The 18,981-nt window shown below is 38.5% G+C and overlaps 3 non-coding genes across 3 annotated transcripts; 1 reads left to right on the top strand and 2 right to left on the bottom strand.

Moving 5' to 3' along the window:
• Nucleotides 1–9,648: 9,648 nt before the first annotated feature.
• On the bottom strand, nt 9,649–9,721 carry TRNAF-GAA (transfer RNA phenylalanine (anticodon GAA)). Its single transcript has one exon. It is a non-coding gene; the product is annotated as a tRNA-Phe (tRNA).
• Nucleotides 9,722–11,097: 1,376 nt separating this feature from the next.
• Nucleotides 11,098–11,170, top strand: TRNAT-UGU (transfer RNA threonine (anticodon UGU)). Its single transcript has one exon. It is a non-coding gene; the product is annotated as a tRNA-Thr (tRNA).
• Nucleotides 11,171–12,375: 1,205 nt separating this feature from the next.
• Nucleotides 12,376–12,461, bottom strand: TRNAS-GGA (transfer RNA serine (anticodon GGA)). Its single transcript has one exon. It is a non-coding gene; the product is annotated as a tRNA-Ser (tRNA).
• Between the last annotated feature and the right edge of the window lie 6,520 nt (nt 12,462–18,981).

Raw genomic sequence — 18,981 nt, 5'->3', positions numbered from 1 at the left:
GAAATGCTATTTTTTCTTTCGTTTCCCCCGTATCAGTCAATACGTGCGAAAGGGGGAAGGGAAGCATATTAGACCCTTTTTTATTGTTCATTCCATCGATGTTCTGTTCCTCTCCATGCAGGAAGGGAATAAATAAGTCGATCAAATTTCGAGAAGCTTCGTAAAGTGCCTCCCTAGGAGTTAACCCCCCATTCGTCCATATTTCCAGGAAAAGGACTTCTCGTATTTCATTTCCGCTCCCATAGGAATGAATACTATAATTCGCATCGCGAACAGGCATAAAAACAGCATCTATAGGAAAAATTCCGTCCTGATAATTATTTGGACTATGTATAATATATCCGCGATTTTTTTCAATTTGTAATCTGATATCAGAAGTAATTGATTTAGTAAGTCTAGCTATATGTTGTGTAGTATCAATTATTTTCACAGAAGGGGGTAATATGATATCTTGAGCAGTTACATTTCTGGGTCCAACAATATAAATAGAAGCTTCTCGGATTCCGTACGAGTCACTTCTAAATACAATTTCTTTTAGATTCATCAAAATGTCATGTACTGATTCTTCAATACCTATTATCGCGGAATATTCATGTTTTATGTTCTCTAATTTTACACGTGTGATACATGTTCCTTCTACTTCTCCAAGTAAAGCTCTTCGCATTGCGATGCCTATTGTATCGGCTCGACCTTTGCGGAGCGGGGATAGAGCAAAACGGCCATAATGAAGACGCTTACTGTATGCTCTGGATTCGATGCATTTCCATCGTAGTGTCTGAATAGAGACTGAGATTTCATCTCGAATCATACCAAGAATATTTGATCAGATCATTAAATCATTTCTTTCTCTTGAAATTCATTCAATTCTTACACACGTCTCTTTTTGGGAGGTCTACATCCATTATGTGGCATAGGGGTTACGTCACGTACAAAACTTAATAGTATGCCACTTCTACGAATGGTTCGTAATGCTGTATCTCTCCCTCGACCAGGGCCACTTATCATAACTTCTACTCGTTCCATACCCCGATCCATTAATGCACGAATAACATTTTCTGCTGCAGTCTGGGCAGCAAATGGTGTACCTCTCCTTGTACCTTTGAATCCACAGGCACCAGCAGAAGACCAAGAAAGAACTTGTCCCCGTACATCTGTAGCAGTCACTATGGTATTGTTAAAACTTGCTTGAACGTAAATAACTCCTTTGAGTACTCGATGTTCATTCCTACGTGAACCAATTCTTTTTATAGTTTTTGACATATTAATCATTATGAGTTCAGTTCGAAAAATGCATATCGAAATCTATTTTACCACTAGATCCATTAATTGATATAGAAGAGGATTACCCCTGTTTTTGCTTATGTCTCGGATTAGAACAAATTATCATAACTCGTTTCCGTCTACGAATTGGTCGACATTTTCCACAAATTCTACGAATAGAAGCACGAATTTTCATATTTGTGACCCTCCAATTTGCTCATATTACATTTTGTTTCCTGAGACAGAGAGTCTGTTTCATCTGTGATTCTCGATCCCTATCGGATGTTCAAAAGGTGATTCAATCGTTTGAAGATTTGTTGCTAAGTCTATATATTATACGTCCTTTGGTTAAATCATAAGCACTTAATTCGACCTTGACCCTATCTCCTGGTAGTATTCGTACGGAATTACGTCGAATCCTACCCGAAATATGAGTCAGAATCTGACATCCATTATCTGTCAGAACTCGAAACATACCGTTGGGGAGTGATTCAGTAACCAAACCTTCCGCATGGATCAGATTCTGTTTCTTCATCGAATCTCCTCCTCTTTTGATTCAAAAACTTGACTAACGTGCTTGGATGAAGATGAATGGTGTCTCGACTTGCTACGACTTTTCATACTATGGGGATATCTTACAGAATAAATATTTTTGGACAACATTTGGATTAATTACCATACATAACATAAAATTTCTCCTCCAATTTTTTTCTGTCGAGCTTCTCGATCCGTCAAAATTCCTTGGGAAGTAGAAAGAATTACGATCCCCATTCCACCTAGAACTTTTGGAATTTCTCGATAATTAGAATAAATTCTCAAACCAGGTTTGCTGGTACGCTTTGACGTGGTCATATATGTCCTTTTCTTCCTTCTCCGATATTTTGAAGTCGATATCAAAAAATATTTTTGGCCTTCCTGATGTTCCCTAACATCTTCTATAAAACCTTCTCGTAAAAGGATCCTTCCAATGTTCTTGGTAATATTAGTAGCTGTTACTCGAACCGTTCCTTTTTCTACCATGTCAGCGTTTCTTATAGAAGTAATTAGATTGGTAATAGTATCGTTACCCATGACGAACGAATTCTTAGGAATTCCTGGTCTCGATATAAAAGGCATGTTCGATCTTCTTTGAGGAATATGCCTGAGGTGCAATGAATTTAATTGATCCATGTACCATTTGATGAACCTTAAGTCAAAGATTCTTACAAGATCTATCAGTACTTATAATACTTCGGGAGCCAATGAAACTATTTTCGTGAAATTCAATTGTCTCAATTCCTGAGCAACCGGACCAAAAACTCGAGTTCCTTTTGGATTTCCTTCCTGATCAATGACAACGGCTGCATTGTCATCAGATCGTATCATCATTCCATTGTCACGTTCAAATTCTTTACAGGTGCGTATAACTACGGCTCTAACTACTTCCGATTTTTCCAGGGGCATGTTAGGTACTGCTTCTTTAATTATAGCAATGATAACATCACCTATATGAGCGCATTTACGATTACTTGCTCCTAGAACTCGAATACACATTATTTTTCGGGCTCCACTGTTATCCGCTATATTCAAATAAGTTTGAGACTGAATCATTTTTCCTCCAAAATATTTTTTACCTCGGCAGATAACATGAAAAAAAAAGGAAGAGTTCTTACGAACTAGTAATCTTCTTCCACCAGAAATAACTCTTTGATTCTGTATGGATGGGTTGGGTTAAGTAGTAACAAATTGAGTACGTATAGGCATTTTGTATGCAGCTATTCTAGCAGCTGCTCTAGCGACGGTTTCGGATACTCCGCCCATTTCATAAAGTATTCGACCTGGTCTGATGACAGATACCCAATATTCGGGAGATCCTTTCCCGGAACCCATACGTGTTTCTGCAGGTCTCATTGTAATAGGTTTGTCGGGAAATATACGTACCCATATTTTTCCGCCACGACGGGCATAACGATTAATCGTTCTTCGTCCGGCTTCTATCTGCCCAGATGTGATCCAAGCGGGTTCAAGTGCTTGAAGAGCGAATCTACCGAAACAAATGCGATTGCCGCGGTAAGATACTCCTTTCATTCTTCCCCTATGTTGTTTACGAAATTTTGTTCTTTTTGGGTTATAGTCGATGGTTAATAGTATTTTGATCCCATCTCTAATCCAGAACCGGACATGAAAGTTTCTTCTCATCCGGCTCCTCGTGAATAATCAATGTGTAGATAAATGAGTCTATATCTATGCATTACACATATTGTATATAGAATCTAATTTACAGGACGAATAACTCTTAAATTTCCATCCAATGTCTTAATAAAGAATTTCACAGGCGAATATTTACTCTTCCAGTATTTGCTCCATGGGGTCGACTTACCTATAGACTCCAATGAGATTAATTGGTTTTTGGTTTATTTCGCCATCCTATCCAATGAATGATTAAGATTCCTATATGATCTTATGCAGTCATAGGTTCCATCGTTCCATAGCTTCTATCTAAATGCCCAGGTCTTCCCTCCGCAATGGAGCTTTCTTTTCATCTGTTACGGAATCAATTTCCTTAGTTTCCATTGACCCGAAGCTCTTTCTCCTTCATAAACTGAATTCCTTCAATCTTGCTTGAATGAATCAGGATGATTCTTATGCTTTATCACACTGCTTTTTGGAGGGTAGTTAATGAACCATACAATATTGGGAGAATATTTCTCCTTTTTCTTCTTTTTCCGCATTACCAAACACCTTTCTCGCTTCACGAGAGATCAAACATTTTTTCTCTCCTGGAAGAAAGTATTTACGAGGTGATAGTATCTACCCATAGTTATTGGATCTTGGCAATATGAAGCAATGAGTTAGTCTCTAGTTTATTTATAGAGACCAATCCGTTCTTATTTCGAGTTCTCCATAACATAACTTCGGAAAAGAATGAAAAGCTCGATTCCAACGAGTCGCACACTAAGCATAGCACGGTTCCAAAATGGTAAATCTAATTTCTATTCGATCTGATAGAATTGATGATCCATGATCGGGCAGATTGGAAAAAAAAGACCAATTATTCCTACTCTTCTAAAATCCAAATTTTTATCCCTAAAACTCCATAGATGGTTTTAACCGGATAATAACAATAATCAATCCTAGCCCGAATTGTCTGTAGGGGAACCCTACCTCCCCTGTCCCATTCGACCCGGGCAATTTCCTTTCCATCGAGACGTCCTGCAATTTGGATCTGAATACCTTCTACCTCTTCCCGTTCAGCCAGTTCAATAGCTTTCTTCATTGTTTTTCTGAATGGAACTCTCTTCTCTAGTTGTAGGGCAATATACTCTGCAAGAATATTAGGTTTTCTATAGGGTTTCGCAACTTTTTCTATAGCAATGTGAAGTTTTCGGTCCACAGAATCGAGCATATTTAGTACATCGTTTCTTAATTTTTCAATTCCTTGACCCCTACCTTCTATTAACAACAAGTTGGGAAATCCAATATAGATTTTGACCTTAATCAAATCGATCTTTCTGCGAATCTCTACACGTGCAATTCCTCCATAATTCGAGGAGCTCTTTATATGCGTTCGTACATAGTTTTCAATGCAAGTACGTATTTTTTGATCTTCTCGGAGATCTTTGGAATAATTCCTTTGTTGTGCGAACCAATGGGAACGCTCATTTTGAGTTACACCAAGTCTAAAACCAAGTGGATTTATTTTCTGCGCCATACATATCCTTTTTTTCGGGATTCTATTGACATAATCGGATCATTCGATCTGGAGATTTCCTCCGATACAATAGTTATATGACAAGTGGGTTTCTGTATTGGATAACCGCGTCCCTGAGCTCTAGGTTGAATCCTTTTAAAAACAGCACCCTCATTCACTTCGACTCTACCAACGAGTAAATTGGCTTTGTTCAAACCCATATTGTGATTTGCATTCGCCGCCGCAGAATGAATTAATTGTGATATGGGATAACAGGCCCCATAAGGCATCAGTTCCAATATCATAAGTGCTTGTCCATATGAACGACCACGAATTTGATTAATTACTCTACGCGCTTTATGAGCAGACATACGTATATTTCTCGCCAAAGCTCGTATCTCTGGACCTGGACTATTATTTCCCATTGACTCCATCCTCCCTAATGAATGACAAGTCTTTCTCAATTAACGACGAGATTTCTTATCGTTTCTTGCATGTCCCTGAAAAAGTAGGGTAGGTGCAAATTCCCCCAATTTGTGGTCTACCATACGATCTGTTACATAAATGGGTAAATGTTCCCTCCCATTATGAACAGCAATTGTATGACCGATCATTGCGGGTACAATGACGGATGCCCGGGACCAAGTAACTATTATCTTCTTTTCTTCTTTTATGTTTAGATTTTTAATTTTCCTCAATGAATGATTAGCCACAAAAGGATTTTTTTTCAGTGAACGTGCCATGATCAATTACCTTTCTTTCCTTTTTTTTTTATGGATATCCAACCATTCTTACTCACGTCGACGAAGGATTGAAGCATCACTGTATCTATTTCTCTTCCGACTTTTCTTTCCAAGTGCACTATAGCCCCAGGGGGTCACAGGTTTTTTCCTGCCAATTGGGGTTCTTCCTTCCCCACCTCCATGAGGATGGTCTACAGGGTTCATAGCTACTCCTCTTACCTCAGAACGCTTACCCAACCAACGTTTAGCTCCGGCTTTACCGAAACTTCTATTGTTTGCAGTGATATTACCCACTTGTCCAATTGTGGCTGAGCAGTTCTCAGATATTAAACGAACTTCTCCAGATGGTAATCTTAATGTGGCCGATCGATCTTCTTTTGCGATCAGTTCTGCTACAGCACCTGCCGCTCTAGCCAATTGTCCACCCTTTCCAAGTGTTATTTCTATGTTGTGTATAGCCGTGCCTAAGGGCATATTGGTTGAAGTAGACTCTTATTCCGATGAATAAAAATCCCTTCCCAAACTGTACAAGCCTCTCTCAGGGCATACAGCTTTCTGGATGTATATTATATTCACATATATTGAATAAATATAATCGAGATGAGAAGGAGCATCTATTGTATTCTCTATGTCCCGATTCTCTACATCCTAGGTCTCTCTATTCCATCATCTGGCTTATATTCTTTATGTAGCATTCAGAATGAATGACTTTATCAAATTACGCTAATACTTTCGTATGTTATGGATAACGTAGGAGGCATATTAAACATCTTTTTCTCTTCTCTCTCTTTTTACTTTTTTCCTCTCCCCATCTTTTTATTTTGGGAATTACTACCACTGTCCAGCTCCGAATCCGCCTCTGACCATCAGATCAAATGTGAGTAACTTGTCTTTTTAGAGGGTGCCTCTATCCCATTTTGTTCATGCTTCGGACAAACAATCAGGTCCTCTCCATATTATTATATCTTCGGAACCAATGATCCGATATGAACAATTTTTGAATCCAATCACCTGCTGTCATTTATCCTCAGTTTCCCTTTGGGGTTCGTCCCGTAAAAGTGTCCTAGTTGGATCAGTGATAGATTTATAGGTTTCGCTGTAAACCCAATCGGTTGCTTCCGATCACGTAAATTAATAATTCAAACCGCACTCAGAGGTAGGGCATTTCCTATTGATATAGGAGCTTTTGGACCAGAAAGAATAGTATCTCCAATCATGACCCCTCTGGGATGCAGAATATACATCTTATCGCCATTCTTGTAATGCACCTTGCAAATGTATGCACTTCTATTAGGGTCGTATTCTATGGTTACAATTTCTCCTGATATGTGTTCCTTATTCCGTCGAAAATCAATTTGACGATACAGACGCTTGTGACCCCCTCCCCTGTGTCTTGCGGTAATAATTCCTCTTCCATTACGACCTTTCCCACAATGATGTTGTCCAGAGGTCAATTTCTTCTGCGGGTCCAACTGCACTCTTCCATCGAAACCTGATACAGATCTATTGCGTGTATCCGGAGTTAAAATTCTATATGAACGGATGGCCATTTAGTTTCAAATTTGAAATCTTATTGTTCTGAAAAGAGTGGAATAGAATCACCGGTTCTAAGTGTAATAATCACACGTTTACAACGTATTGGATGTCCTATCATTGACACTCTCTTTCCTCCTTTTTCAGGGAGGCGATAGCTGTTCATAGCTATTACTTTAACATCGAAGAAATTTTCAATCCAATTTTTAATCTTTGTTTTGTTCGATTGCGAATCGACGTTAAAAGTATATTGGTTCCTTTCCAATAGACGAATACTTTTCTCCGTAAGTACTGGATATTTCACTTCATCCATAAATTTTTTCCCTCCTTTTCTTCTTTTTTTTCCCGTAAAGCCTGTAGCTATTATTATATCGGATCATATACCAATTTAATTATACAGATATATCATAGTTTAGGTATGGAAGTTATGCACGAACGTAATGCTCACAACTTTCCTCTGGATCTAGCCGCTGTTGAATCTATTTCAATAGGTGGATAATACTCTGATGGATTGTTATCGTGTATTGCTTAATTGAAGCATACCAAGCCTTTCATTCATTTTATTGAAAGGCTTGGTATGCTTCAATTGTATTGTTTGGTGTTATTCTTCATACTTCTTCCCATTCCATCAATAATGGATATGTGCAGTTCCCCTGCATCCAGCAGGAATTGAACCCGCGAGTTCGCCAATTATGAGTTGGGCGCTTTAACCATTCAGCCATGGATGCTGGATAAAGATCATCAACATATTCATTCTATAATATGAGTATAGACTCAGATCTAAAATTGGGTAGTTCGGGATTGGGACCCATTTACATTCTTTCTCTCATACTTGATTCATGTCAAATATTCTCAATAGACATTCAAATAACATTTCATTTCATTGAATTAATTTGATAATAAGCCATGGACGAAACAAAATATGTGAATCAATTAGAATTGATTGTATTTATTGTTCGGTCCTTTGGTCTTCCACTCATGGTGGGTGGGATAATAATGAAGAAGTTGACGTAAAAATATAAGAATTTGATCTATTTCAAAGGAGTATATTCATGTTCCTATTTCCCTAATATAATACTTTCTGGCTGGATATTTTCATTAATATATAGTCTCATTCCTACCTATTCTTGCATCCTTTATTTCCAGAGCTTTGGCTCCCATTGGTCAAGAACCGGACTACTAGTTACGAATCAAGTATCGAACCAATGGGAAGATACTTGGATCCGATCTAAGATCATTATATGTTCGCTCCAGTTCTTGTTGTTCTTGATGTTGGAACAGTCTCCCTTTCTCTATGGGCTATGAGTTCTAGTATACAGGGTATATCTGCATTTATAGGAGCTTCAATTCTCGTGCTTATTTTCATCGTTGGTTCAGTCCATGCGTGGCGAAGAGGAACATTGGAATGGTCCTTAATTTCCGAGTGGGGGAGGGAAGTACAAAATGACATAAAGCCAATGATGAATCCTATGAAGTTACCTTTACTCGATCAAACAATTTTGAATCCAGATATTTAAACTACCCCAAACGATCTGTCGAACGAATTGGGCCAGACTCTCCAGTTTATGAACGCTCCTTTACAGTATTAATTGTGGTTTCATCAAATTCGCTTCATTAATAGATTCGCGATTCGACTCCGATCGTTACGGTCCGGTACCAAGATCTGGACCTAGACGAGCTTACCTCATTATAACAGCGGGGACTGTGACCATGAAAAAGGCTCCTTCTGTAGTGATATTTCAAATGCGGAACCAAAATATGTAGTTGCCCTGGAGCATGTACTATCACAGAGAAATGTTTGGTACAGATTATTATAGTACCGTTCGCAAAGTAGATAAGTTAATTCCTGTGGATGTCTATTCGCCAGATTGCCCACCTGAACCAGAGGCTATTATAGATGCTATAACGAAACTTCGTGAAAGAAAAGATAGTTCGATGGATATATGAGGCCCGAACTCCAACAAGGAAAGAATAAAATATTTCACTATAAATCATAGGGATCATCATATTGGATCCAGTATTCATACTAGAAACTATGGTCAAAAGTTATTACATCAATCTTATGAACCTCAATTCGAATCTACTTTCGAGATACCCTCTGCAACGTTTGGATCTACTTCAACTCTGCAATTATAGATCTATCATTGGGATAATCTATCCCATTTCGATTCGGATGGAATAGGATGAATAGATTCCGACTAGTGCCGAATTATCAGTCCCACCGTCAAATCTTGACTTCTGAGTTCTCGATCCTACTTTTTTATATGTACAGAGTATCGTGATTCAATTGGAACGGACAGAGAGGGACAATATGAGCAAAGAAGAGGGAGAGAACAGATTGATCCATCTATCTATTTTGATCGGGGTGTCTCCGTATGTAGATATACATCTAGATAGAATAGATTTAGATAGATGGATATGGAGACATGGATATTTACATCTTGCCAGGAACCAGATTTGAACTGGTGGCACGAGGATTTTCAGTCCTCTGCTCTACCAACTGAGCTATCCCGGCTCTTCCCTGTGGATCATCCTGGTACAGGGTTTTAACTTGTGTCAACTAAAAAGAAGTAAAAAGGTATTTTTACTAGTTTTTAGAATGATCTTTATTATTTTCGATCTGGAAGTCACTAATATGATAAAAATGGACTGCAATTGAATAATTTCAAAATGATCTAATCTATGTAGATCATATATCACAAAATCAATTGATCATATGATCAGCTTATTAACAGATCAACTCAACTGGTCATAAGATGGATGAAAAGATTCATGTTCTAATTTCTTCTCTTCATGAAAAAAAAATAGCGAGGTAAAAGAATCGAGAAATTAGAATGGATTCGAACCAATGGAATTGGAGAAGATAGATCAGTCCGTTCGGGAACGAACCTGGGTGGGGATAGAGGGACTTGAACCCTCACGGTCTATAAAGCCAACGGATTTTCCTCCTACTGCAATTTGCATTGTTGTTTACATTGACATGTAGAATTGGACTCTATCTTTATCCTCGTCCAACCATTTATTCCAAAAAATAATTAAATTATTCATCTAGAGTAGATAAGTTCATAATTGGATTACTTAATGTCAAATCAGTACTTCAACTCGAATCTGGCATCTATCTTATGAATAAAATGCTTGGAACGAGTTCTGATCGCCAGTTTTGTCTGATGTTATATAACATCTCTCTCCATTTTTGAGGTGTAAATAGATCGTTCTATAACTACAGTAACTACAGTATTGGACCAAATGAGATTCATTCGTTAGAATAGCTTCCATTGAGTCTCTGCACCTATCCCCTTCCTATCTTAGGAGAAGAAACATTGTCTTCATGAACCGGATTTGGCTCAGGATTACCCATTCAAAATATCCCAGGGTTCCCTGGATTTGGAAGCTATCACTTGGTAGGTTTCCATACCAAGGCTCAATTCGATCAAGTCCGTAGCGTCTACCAATTCCGCCATATCCCCTTCTCGAAGAACAAGATCATACCTTGATCTAATCCTATTATGTAATATCCATCAGCATTATTCATTGGATATTTGCTCAATATTGGGTGGGAGAAATATCCTCCCCTACTCCCCTACTCCCCTTCTCTCCCCTTCTCTATCTCTACCCCAATCGAATATGACTGGGAATCATTATATTATTTATCCATTTGAAATGCAATGTTATTATCCTCCCCTAGTCGATTTGGAAGAGTGAGTAAAACGATCGATATCAATTGACCCTTACTTCTCCTTTCTTTCCCTTGAAAGAATCTACATTCAAACAATGTTCCGTTGTAATCGTAATCTGGATTGCGTCATTGAATCTGATTCGCGCTATAATCGTTAGGATTCCAAAGGAATCTATGGATCTCACCCCAATGAAATGGGAGTGATATTCCATCGAGCCTGCTTAGCTCAGAGGTTAGAGCATCGCACTTGTAATGCGATGGTCATCGGTTCGATCCCGATAGCTGGCTCTTTTCCGTTCCGTTCCGTTCCTCTCATTTCCATAATCCACAAAGTTTTGTTAGGATCAAGATGGAATGGAGAATACTCTTACGATCGTTCGTCGGGTCCGTCATGCCATGATCATTTACTCCCAACTAGGAACGGGATGAATGAAATGATTGGAGCTATTAGGATCAATAACAAATTGGAGAAAGATCTTCGTTTTCCATATAAAAGAATTCCAGTAGTACTCATACGGGTTATACTATTCTTTCTTCTTTCTAGCACTATTTGTTAATTGAATAAGGAGTTTCTATGTCCCGTTATCGGGGACCTCGTTTAAAAATAATACGTCGTCTGAAAACTTTACCAGGTCTCACTAGTAAAAGACCCAAAAACAGAAAGGATTCTATGAACCGGTCTTCTTCCAGGAAAATATCTCAATATCGTATCCGGCTAGAAGAAAAACAGAAATTGCGTTTTCATTACGGACTAACAGAGCGACAATTGCTGAAATATGTTCGTATTGCTAGAAGAGCCAAAGGCTCAACGGTCAGGTCCTATTGCAATTACTTGAAATGCGTTTGGATAATATTCTTTTTCGATTGGGTATGGCTCCCACCATTCCCGGAGCTAGACAATTAGTGAATCATGGACATATCCGGGTCAATGACCATATGGTAGATATACCAAGTTACCCTTGCAAACCTCAAGATGTGATTACTATAAGAGATCAACAAAGATTGAGAGCTATCATTAAGAAGAATATAGATCTGTTCCAGAGGGATAAATTGCCAAATCATTTGACTTTTCATTCCTTACAATATAAAGGATTCATCAATCAAATAATAGATAGTAAATGGATCAATTTGAAGATTAATGAATTGCTGGTCGTAAAGTATTATTCCCGTCAAGCTTGAATCGAGAATGAAATGAAAGAGAGGGGTGGGTTGGTTGCTGGGCATCTGGAAATTATGTTCTTCTCCCTTCTTTTTCCCTTCCCCGAAGGAGACATTTTATAATCCTTACGTACGTTACTTGTTATCCGCGATACTTTTTTTTTATTGCTTCTTAAAATAGTCTTTACTTTTCCCATACCACGAACCGATGTTCGTTCTATTTATCTATTACAAATAGAGGTAGATTGATCCTGGAATTAGGAAATAGTCCTATTGGGATTCAATAGATTGGAAAAACAATGGATGAGAAGAAAATAGATAGTAGGGCGAAGATACGGAAAGAGAGGGATTCGAACCCTCGTAAGCAGAAGCCTACATAGCAGTTCCAATGCTACGCCTTGAACCGCTCGGCCATCTTTCCTATGAGATCTCTTGGTTCTAATTAATAAAATGAGTCAATAGCAACTTCCTTACGAAACGAATTCTTTTTGTTCGGGTACGAACAGTTCAATCTTTCGGAAATAAATAGATAATAAATAAGGTAATGATTCAATCCCCCCCCGGAAAGACGAAAGGACATTTTTTACAACTTCCTCTTATTTTAGGAAATCCTCAATCATCCCGGTTAATCCGACGTATTCGGATCGCCTAATCAAGAATTTAAGACAGATTAACTGATCCATTCCATATTATGATAATATATAGATCTGTAGTGATCATCTTATCAATTGTATAAGAACTAATTCTTTGGCAATGATCCTGTGTCATGATGACTATATTTTCCCGATATTCTTTTATCTATATGGATAATGTTGGCATTATGATTCAAGTGTTGTCCTTGATGGCAACTCACTCAGAGGATGGTACAGGTGCTCAGAGGTTGGTACAGGTGATGGCAACTTAATCAGAAGACAGATCTCAGTACAGCATACCAAGGAAGCTCATACACGCCGTTTCGTTAAGCCCAAGTCGCGTGTACACGCAAGTTCGATTCATAAAAAGCGCGTGTATGTGGAAAGGTTCCTTTGGTCCATGGTGGTTAGTCCTTGGAAGTTGTGCCTATGATTTCGGACCATTGTGTCTCGACGGGCGTGTCGATCCCTAGTTTTGAAGTTGATGGTATTGTGTTACTATGGTTTTGGCTCTTGGTATTGAGTTAGGCCTAAGACTATATAAGGAGAAGAAGATCATTAGGCAAGATCATCTTTCGACAAGGCTTGAATATCTAAGAGAGAGAAGAGATCTGATATGCAGGTTCTGGGTTGCTTGATCTAAGCCAAGGAGAGATCACATCGGTTGATGGAAGACTAGATCTAAGGATAGATCGGGATCTAATGATCTGTACGCAGGTTGGCTTCGGTAAAAGAGCGTGTATACGCGGGTTTTGCTCATTGAAGTAGCGTATATCTTTTGAAGCTTGATTTTGGGTTTACAGTGGGGTCTGACTGTTATTGCAGAGTTCTGTAGTCTGGTAACTGGTGATTGACAGGGTTCAGTGGTTCAGTGATTCAAAGTTTGGTTGTTTTATGCTTCAATGATCTGTTGTGGAAATTGAATGATTTGTGGTCTTCAGATTGTAATGTTGTGCTTCAGGAATATCCAAGTCTGAAAATGTATGAAAAGTGATATCTGAAAGAAGGAAGATTGTAGGTCAGCACCTACGTACTAGTATCTTGGCTAGTACAAGAGCAAAGGGGGTTGGAGCTCCCTTCCAAGGAAGTTTGAGGAGAACGAGAGAAGGTTGAAGCCTTCTGCAGGTTGTAGCCTGCGTATTGGTATAAGGCTGCACCAGTACAAAAGATTGTAAACTGAAGTTTCATATTAAAGAAAGATAGAGACAACTTGCAGCAGGTGGTTTTCACCCACAATGGGTTTCCACCTTATATCTTGGTGTTCATGTGTGTGGCTTTTTATCTGTTCTGTTTTACTGCACATGTTTACTGTTAATGTGATGAATAATGTCCTGATGCACTTAATTGAAGAAAAAGCTAACTAAATTGTGAGTTTTCTTCCTATACGCTGTTTTACTTCGTCACAGTAGCGTGTACACGCTGGTTCACTTAACTGAAGTAGCGTATATGTTTCTGAGCATTAAAAAGTTTGATTAATCAGATAATACTGATTCACCCCCCCTCTCAGTATTATTTCCAACAATTGGTATCAGAGCAGGTCCTTCAGAGAAGCTTGATCGCTTGAAGGAAGATCATTCATCATGAGCAACTACGAGAAAGAAGCATCAATCAGGCCACCGGTTTTTGATGGAACAAATTTCAATTATTGGAAGGTAAGAGTTACTGCATATCTTCAATCTCTTGGTACAGAAGTTTGGGACATTGTAGAACAGGCTATGCTTTTCCTTCAGCTACTCCTACAGATCCAGCTGAGAAAAAGGCATATGAAACAAATGCAAAAGCAGTCAGTACTCTATTAGGAAGTATATCTCAAACAGAATTCATGAAGGTCATGCACTTCAAATCAGCAAAAGAGATATGGGACAAAATTATCACTAGCTATGAAGGAGATGAACAGGTAAAGCAAGCTAAACTTCAAACTCTCAGGATTCAATATGAGACCCTCAAGATGTATAATGATGAAAGTGTGGCTAATTATTTTCTTCGGGTAGATGAGATTGTTAATTGTAAAAAATCTGGGTGAAGAAATAAAAGAGACTATAGTAGTTCAAAAGATTCTAAGATCATTATCCCCCAAGTTTGAATCTAAAGTATCTGCAATAGAAGAAAAGGAAAATCTCAAAGTTCTCACTATGTCTCAGCTACATGGAATTCTAACTGCTTATGAAATGAGAAAGGGAGGTCCATCAGACAGAAGAAGCTGCTTTTAAGGCATCAAGAAAGAAGATTACTATGAAGCAGGCCATGTTCCAGAAGAAGAGGAAGAAGAATCAAACTTTGTCAGAAATCTTCAAAGGGGTGCTGGAAGGTTCAGAGGTAAGCTACCTTTCAAATGCTTTGCTTGTGGAAGAGTAGGTCATTATGCTGCAAAAATGTCCTAATAAGGATAAAGGAAAAGAACCTGCTAGATGGAATAAGAAACAAAGTGCAAATAAGAAAAGCTACTACACCCATGAAGATAGTGATGGCTTATCAAACAGTGATGAAGATGAACAAGGTAATAAATATAAGCTATTAATGGCATTTGAAGATGATGATTATGAGGATGCTGTAGATGTGGATAATCTCTATAATGAAATTACTAGACTCAAGAGATGCATAGAAGAAAAGAGTGTGATCATTGATACTTTGCAATTTCAAATTGATGAAAAGGAAAAACATCTTGAAAAACTAGAAGGTGAAATTGTTGGTCTCAGAAAAGAAATTGAGAAAACAAAAACTATTAATCTTAATTTGTCAAAGGATCTGAAACTTTGGATGAGATTATCAATGTGCAGCGGTCTCCTCTAAACAAGACAGGTTTGGGCTATAATGGAGAAACCTCTCAAGCATCCACCTCAAAAAGTTATCTTGATGCAGCAAGAAGAAATGAGCAGAAGAACAATGAAGATAATCAGGTAAAGCAGGGACGAATTACAAACAGAAACTATCAGGGACAATCCTTCTTAAGGTGAACAAAAGCTACAACCAACCACAGGTAAAATCTTCTCAGTTGGCACAAGAATAGATGAAAATAGAAATTACAATCAGTTGGCTGGTAGATTCAATAACCGCAGAAGCTTCTTCAATGGACAATGCTTTTTCTTGCCATAACTTTGGTCACAAAGCAGCTCAATGTGTTGCATATAAAACAATCATGACTAGGGAAGCTCAAAAACAAAGAAGTATGACAGGGATTACAAAGGGACCTATAACAACTTTTCAGTTCTTGAAAATGAAGTTGAATGTTCTATTTGCAATAATTTTGGTCATAAAGAGTCTGAATGCAGGAGCAGGTTTCAGGAGAAAAAGGAACAAGCCACGAGCACCAAAAAATGGAGAATAAAAGAACCTCAGACAGAAAGATGTGGGATAGCGTTTTATGCAGAAGGACAGGAAAATCTATGGTACATTGACAGTGGATGTTCGAAACATATGACAGGTGATAAAGAAAAACTCGAATCTTATTCTACTTTAGAAAAGGGAAAGAAAGTTTCTTTTGGAAATGATACTCCTGCAACTATAAAAGGAAAAGGTATTGCTCCTTTGAAAGAAAAGGTTAAGGCTGGAAATGTTTTGTATGTTGATGGATTGAAGCATAATCTTCTAAGTGTCAGCCAGATGTGTGTGATCAAAAAAAACCGAGGTTATTTTCAGATCGAATGGATGTCTTTTCGTGATCTTGATACAGGTAAAACAGTTCTCAAAGGCAAAAGAACTCCAAATAATCTGTACATATTTGAAGAAGGACAACAACAATGCTATCTTAGCAAGGATGAAGAGCACTGGTATGGCATCGAAGGTTGGGACATCTAAGCTTCTCACACAATAAGGAAAGCATGCAAATATCAGGCAGTTCGCGATCTTCCAGATATCAAAATTCCAGACAACACCATATGCAAATCTTGTCAGTTTGGAAAGCAAACCAGAACTAACTTTCCAGAGAAGGAAGGATCAGCTAGCTTGCCTCTTGAGCTAGTCCATACAGATGTATGTGGTCCATTTAGGAAAAGGACACCTCGAGGAAAGAATATCTGATATTATTCATTGATGATTTCTCAAGGTTTGTTTGGTTAGGGCTTATGAAGCACAAAGATGAAGCATTCGAAAAATTCAAATCCTTCAAAGCATTGGCTGAAAATGAATCAGGACACAAAATTAAGTGCCTCAGATCTGACAGAGGTGGGGAGTTCACATCAAATGAATTTTTCGATTTCTGCGATGAACATGGGATAAGAAGAGAATTCTCTACAGCTAGAACTCCTCAGCAAAATGGGGGTTGTGGAAAGAATGAACAGAACTATCCAACAAATGGCTCGTGCTATGCTCGATGAATCAGGTACTCCTCCTGCAACCTCTGGGTGAAGCTGCACATGTTGCTGTTATCATTCTTAACAAAACAAATGTCCGAGTAAACAGCACTCAAACACCTCATGAGCTTTGGAGTGGTAAAAACTCCTTCCGTGAAGCATTTCAAAATCTTTGGGAGCAAATGTTATATAAGAACACTGATGAGTAACTTGGCAAACTTGAACCTAGAGCAGATGAGGGCATTCTTCTTGGTTATTCTCCACATAGCAAAGCATACAAGTGCTACAATAAAAGACTTGGCAGAATTGTTGACAGTATTGATATAGTGGTTGATGAGAAGGGATATATTCCTAGGCAAGTTCATCATGAAGACATTGAAGAAGATGAAGGTTACTCTCAAAGGCGAAATGATGAAGAAGAAGAACCTCAAGAAGAAGAAGAATCTCAAGAAGAACCAGTGGAGCAGACAAGAATAGAAGAGAAGACTCCATCCAGATATGTCCAAAAGAATCATCCAGAAACTCAGATTGTGGGGCAGAAAGAAGCAGGAGTACAAACAAGAAGGACACTTGCAGAAGCTTCAAGCTACTTGGCTCTACTCTCCTCCATTGAACCACAAAATGTGAAAGAAGCATGCAAAGATGAATGTTGGGTCAAAGCAATGGATGAAGAACTTGAGCAAATCGAAAGGAACAACACTTGGGAATTAGTTCCTAGACCAAAAGATAAGAATGTAATAGGAACAAAATGGGTCTTCAAGAATAAGTTAAATGAAAATGGAGAAGTAATTAGAAACAAGGCCAGACTTGTTTGTAAAGGGTATGCACAGCAAGAAGGAATAGATTTTGAAGAGACCTTTGCTCCTGTGGCAAGACTAGAGGCCATCCGAATGTTCCTTGCTCTCTCAAGCTTTCAAAACTTCAAGGTATTTCAAATGGACGTGAAATCAGCCTTCCTGAATGGAGACTTAGAAGAAGAAGTATATATTGAGCAGCCAGATGGGTTCATTCTTGGAAATGATCCAAACCTTGTATGCAGATTGAAAAGGCACTCTATGGGCTCAAACAAGCTCCAAGGGCTTGGTACTATCGGTTGGACAAATATCTTCACCAACAAGGCTTTTCAAAAGGATCAGCAGATAGCAATCTCTATATAAAAGTTGAAAATAACAAATTGCTAATTCTTGTTGTTTATGTAGATGATATTATTTTTGGCAGCAATGAAGAGACCATGAGTCAAAACTTTGCCTTGGTTATGCAGAAAGAATTCGAAATGTCACTTCTTGGAGAATTGACATTTTTCTCTTGATTGCAAATCCCAACAAAGTGAAGGGGGTATCTTCTTGTCTCAAACCAAATACCTCAAGCAGATCTTGAAGAAGTATGGCATGGAAGAGTCAAAGCCAGTATGTACACCCATTGGTTACAGGATGCAGCCTCAGTGCAAATGATGAATCAGCAGCAGTCCACCAACCCACTTATAGATCCATGATTGGGAGTTTGCTTTATTTGACAGGTACTCGACCAGATATTACACATGCAGTAGGAATGGTTGGAAGATTTCAAGCCAACCCAAAGGAAACTCATCTTCAGGCAGTCAAAAGAATCTTCAAATATCTTCAAGGGACCCAAAACTATGGCTTATGGTATCCTAGAAATACTGATTCTCACTCTTCATGCTTACACAGATGCAGATGGGCTGGAAGTGTGGATGATAGGAAAAGCACAAGTGGAGGTGCTTTCTTCATGGGTTCCAGATTAGTATCTTGTTCAGCAAGAAACAAAGTTCGATTGCCTTATCTACAGCTGAAGCAGAATATGTAGGCTGCAGCATCTTGTTGCACACAACTTCTTTGGATGATGCAGACCTTGCAGGACTTTCAAATCACTTGCACTCCACCTGTCTCTATCTTATGTGATAATACAAGTGCAATCAGCATTTCAAAGAATCCTATCATGCACTCAAAGACCAAGCACATACCAATCAAGTACCATTTTCTTCGGGAACAAGTGCTTGAGC

This window comes from Pinus tabuliformis, chromosome 9 (genome assembly GCF_031772625.1).
Source record: "Pinus tabuliformis cultivar Carrire ecotype Pingquan chromosome 9, CPIR1, whole genome shotgun sequence".
Classification (NCBI taxonomy): domain Eukaryota; kingdom Viridiplantae; phylum Streptophyta; class Pinopsida; order Pinales; family Pinaceae; genus Pinus; species Pinus tabuliformis.
The sequence above is the reverse complement of the archived record's forward strand: the minus strand, read 5'-3'. Positions and strand labels throughout refer to the sequence as shown.